Source organism: Dama dama, chromosome 29 (assembly GCF_033118175.1).
Source record: "Dama dama isolate Ldn47 chromosome 29, ASM3311817v1, whole genome shotgun sequence".
Taxonomy (NCBI): Eukaryota; Metazoa; Chordata; class Mammalia; order Artiodactyla; family Cervidae; genus Dama; species Dama dama.
This window is the reverse complement of record NC_083709.1, coordinates 25619517-25624219: the sequence shown is the minus strand read 5'-3', so window position 1 is coordinate 25624219 and position 4703 is coordinate 25619517. Positions and strand designations below refer to the sequence as shown.

General features: G+C 42.9%; 1 long non-coding RNA gene across 1 annotated transcript; it reads left to right on the top strand.

The window, feature by feature from the left end:
* Nucleotides 1-1350: 1350 nt before the first annotated feature.
* LOC133048505 (uncharacterized) lies at nt 1351-3976 on the top strand. The gene is made up of 3 exons (XR_009691047.1): nt 1351-1402; nt 3756-3793; nt 3948-3976. It is a non-coding gene; the product is annotated as an uncharacterized LOC133048505 (long non-coding RNA).
* The last annotated feature ends 727 nt before the right edge of the window (nt 3977-4703 follow it).

The following is a 4703-nucleotide window of genomic DNA, read 5'->3' as shown; positions in this document are numbered from 1 at the left end:
TCAGTTTTCATCCACAGTCTTCTTTACTTTAACTCTTTCAAGGGGCTGCCTTATTTCTGAGGCATGCAAAACCTCTGCCTGGATTTAAAGACTGAATCTCTTTGTATCCCCTCTGTCTTCCTCCTCCTCCATCCTCATCAGGCCTTCTCTGTCATCTCTTCCAAACTACATCCTCTCCTCCTCCTGTTCGTTTTCTTCCTTCTCTCTAAACTTTCCCTCCATAAATCCATTTCCCAGACTTGACTTTCCTTTTACTCTCTCTGCCTCTCCAAATTCAGCAAGCCTCATTCAGGTCCATTTCTGCCAAGGGTGTCAGATTAGTCCATTCTCTTGTAAGTTCTCATTCCTCCGTAGTAGTTTCTACTAGAAATGAAACACAGACCATATATGTAATTTTATACTTTCTGGAAATAACTAAAATAAATTTTAATGATATATTTTATTTAATGTAGTATTTCCAAAATATTTTCATTTCTGTCTGTAATTAATTTAAGATTAATGAGATGGCTTCATTTTTTCCCAAGTCTTACAAATCTGATTTATGTTTTATTCTTATAACACATCTCAGTTTGGACTGCTCCATTTCAGGTGCTCATTGTGGTGAGTGACTGCTATGTTGAACTGGGCAGGTTAAGAGTTGGTACCAGATTCTACAGGTGGCACTGGTGGTAAAGAGCCCATGTGCCTCTGCAGGAGACATAAGAGATGTGGGTTCGATCCCTGGGTTAGGAAGATCTCCTGGAGGAGGGAATGGCAGCCCTCTCCAGTGTTCTTGTCTGAAGACTCCCATGGACAGAGGAGTTGCAAAGAGTCGGACATAACTGAAATGACTTAGCACTCACACACCACATTCTCCAGCTCTCAAACATGCTCTTTCTTATTTCATATCTTTTCACCCAATCCAGACTGCAAACCAGTCCTTAGAATTGGAGGCCACATTTTAAACTTCCACTGTCTTCATATTTCATTCCTGAGTGGACTGTAAGCTGTTAATAATTGCCTGTTGATGGATTGGTAATATCATTCTTATCTGTGACCTCCATTTAAGTAAAACTTACTTCCACTGTAGCGTCCTCATGCTTGAAATTTCCCTCCTCTGTCCTGTACATCTAGTATGATTTAATTACCATATCACCTCTGTTTTGTGAGAGCTGAGACTTATGGGGTATGTCGGATGGGATTATAAGAAATAGATATGCATTATTTGCAGTTGCATTGCACTAGAGAGCAGCATTTTCACAGAATCCTCATCATCCCAACAACTCAGGCAAAATAGAATTTATAGCTGAAATCAGTGGAATAATTGTCCCCATTGTTTTTTTTACTTTCCTAGCGGAGACTGGCTAAAGACTCACAGAGTCTCCTGATCACAAGACCCAGCCGTGATTCAGAGGCTCTCCAGGTTGGTTCCATAATGGCAAGGATACAGTTTTACATCTGAAACCAAATCACTGGCATGGAAATAGCTTGTAAAACTGCAGGGAGGGAAGATTGTGGGGAAGGGAAGGAAGCCCTAGACAGGACCAGGGAGTGGATGGGGTCCTGAAGTAGCAGACAGGATGGGGATGCTTCCGGACTGTGACAGGGGTGCTCAGATGGGGGGAAGCAGGAGCAGATGACACCCCTTACCTGTTCCACAGTGTCATGAACAATGTACAGTTGTGTGTTATTTCTAGCCCTCTCATCAATTTAATTGAAGGCAAAGGTCTCAAAGACAGAATGCTGGAGTTACAACTCTAGAATTGTGCTAATAAGCAGTAAGTCAAAGTCCATGATTTTTCTCGTCACATAAAATTGTCACATTGAAGTTACAGATGTTATCTCCATGCAGCCTAATGCTGAGCGCATCTTACAGTCTTTATTAAGAATCTGTCAGTGGGTTCCTAAATGACCCACTTGTTTAACTCTAAAGTCTTGTTTCTGTTCCTTATTGGTAAGATCAATCTTAGTTCCCTGTTTACTTTTTCTCCCCACATGATGGCAAATATATCTGCTACTGAGCAGAATTGCTTAGCTGGGCTTAAGTTTACATTTTTAAAAATGTCCACATTCCAAACCTTTGGTACCTTCACAGGTGAGTAGAATTTTGACAGTAAGGCCTTAGTGAAGTGAAAGTGAAAGTCACTCAATCATGTCCAGCTCTTTGGGGCCCCATGGACTATACAGTCCATCGAATTCTCCAGGCCAGAATACTGGAGTGGGTAGCCGTTCCCTTTTCCAGTGGATCTTCCCAACCCAGGGATATAACCCAGATCACCTGCATCACAGGCGGATTCTTTACCAGCTGAGCAATCAGGGAAGCCCAAGAGGACTGGAGTGGGTAGCCTATTCCTTCTCCAGCAGATCTTCCCAACCCGGGAATTGAACCAGGGTCTCCTCTATTGCAGGCGGATTCTTTACCAGCTGAGCTACTAGGGAAGCCCCACGTAGCTACAAGTAAGCCCCAAGGTCTTAGTATCACAGCTAATTCAGTGGAAGCAACGGTACAAGTCAGGACCCACGTGGCTTCAGATGCAGGGCTTGGGAGCTTGCTGTGACCAGAGTGTGGAAATTCTGTCAAGCTTCTGCTGCTGACTTTTTTTCTCTCAGGACAGTGCATGCCATCCATGGCCTGGCCCACGCTCTGATCCAGAGCACAGGCCCGGACATGTGCATGCTGACTCTGAGGGGCCCGGAAAACACCCCGGTTTCAAAGCACACATACTGGCCAACTGATGCCTGGCACTCTGAGTCAAGGGCAGCCCTCCTTTCATTCGTATCTTTTGTCGATGGCGGTGGACGTGCCTGCAGGTGAAAGATCTTGCTTCTTTATGCTGGTGTTTGGTGAAGCATAGTGTGCAGATGAGCCCTGTGATGATCTTTTCCTGCATTATGTATGCCTTGATTTGGTTACTTGAAATGTAATTTTAAGTTTCTTAAAGCTAATAATAAAAAAAAATTAGGATTTGTATTTTGTATGTCTTTGATCATTAAATTTCATTTTCTAGTAATTTGTTTTTATTGTGTTTTACGAAAATACTGGTCTTCAGTGGGTCCTTTGTCATAAATATTTGAGAAGCACTAATTTTATTCATTAGCATATAGAGGTGGCATGAGATCCCCCCCCCCCCCCCCCGAGAGTAGATTTTAATATGGGCAGGAAAAAGGAACCACAGAGCCCTGGAGACCAGAAGGAATAAAGGAGATAGGATAATTGTTTTGGTGAAAAAATGGTACCCTCATTATTTTGCCCGAGACTTGCCCCTGAATCTATTAGTAGATCTACCGTTCTACAAGCTCTTATTGAATGTGTAATGTTTTCTGTACTGAAGGCATTGTCTTTGGTGCTGCCTTTTCCTCTTGCTAAAGCTCCAGGCCAGTGGTTCCTCCTAACTTGGTGTCTATGCATCAGAATCACATGGGAAGCTTTATAAAGAATGTTAAGTTCCAGGGCTCCATCTGAAAACCCACTGAGTCTGCATCTCAGTGGGTGACATCTCTGAAGCTGTATCTTCAAAAGGTGATTTTGGTGCTTGGCTTGGGTGGGGTAGCTCTAGCCCTTGGTCATCCATTGAAATGATGTCAAGTGGAATTAGCAACTACTGGAATGTGAAAAATGTAACAAACTCAAAACGCATTTATTCAGTATTTTATTCTCTCACCTGGTGGATACAAAGAAGTTGTACTAACCAGGAAAATTAACGTTAAATTCTATAACCAGAACACGCACATCTCAATGGCTCATTATAAAAGAACTTTATTTTTTGCTCTTACAGCGTCCTGTGCAGACATTCCTGGTCAGGCTGTTCTCCTGGTGAGTACTTCTCAATATGGTGAATCAGAAATGCATGCTTTTTAAAGTTGGTACCCAGCCATCCTTACCACATGGCCTCTAGCTTGCTCATGAAGGGGAAAAAGAGGAGAATCATGCCTGAGGGAGTGTTTTTTTTTTTTTTTTTTTAAGCCAGGCTTGCAAGTGGCATGGATTCCTTCTGCTCACGTCGCCTGTCTAGATGTCATAACATCTCCATTAAATGAAGGGGAGCAGGGAAATTAGATCTTCATAAGTATCCAGGCAGGATAGAAGACATTTTGGTGAATATGTAAGTATTGTCTGTGCCACAGAAGTATGAAGTGTAGTCTTTGTTAATATTTTAAGCAATTTTATTTCCCCCAAGGTAGTAGGAAATAGGACCACTGAAGAGATCTAGTTGAAGCAGATACAAATATTAGTAGTTTCTATGAAGAGACCTACAAAGAGTGTTCTGCTCTTAATTTGACCTTCCAAATAGTATATGGTAAGAGAGGCATTTGATTTTTTTTTTAAACTTTGTTTTTGGCCTTGCTGAGTCTTTGTTGCTCTATGTGGGCTTCTCATTATGGAGGCTTCTCTTGTTGCGGAGCACCGGCTCTAAGGTGTGTGGGTTTCAGTAGTGGAAGCATGTGGGCTTGGTAGTTGTGGCATGTGGGCTCCAGCGCATGGGCTCAGTAGTTGTGGAGCACAGGCTTTGTGGCCTCTTGGCGTGGGGGATCTTAGCTCCCTGAGTAGGGATCGAATCCGTGTCCCCTGCATTGGCAGGTGGGTTCTTAAGCAGTGGACCGCCAGCAAAGCCCCGAGGCATTTGATTTTGTACTGTAAATTACAGCATCAGTACCTTTAGTAATAGGTGTGTATTGGCTACCTCCTGTGGGGTTTTCAAACTCTGATGTTGCCATTCTACAGT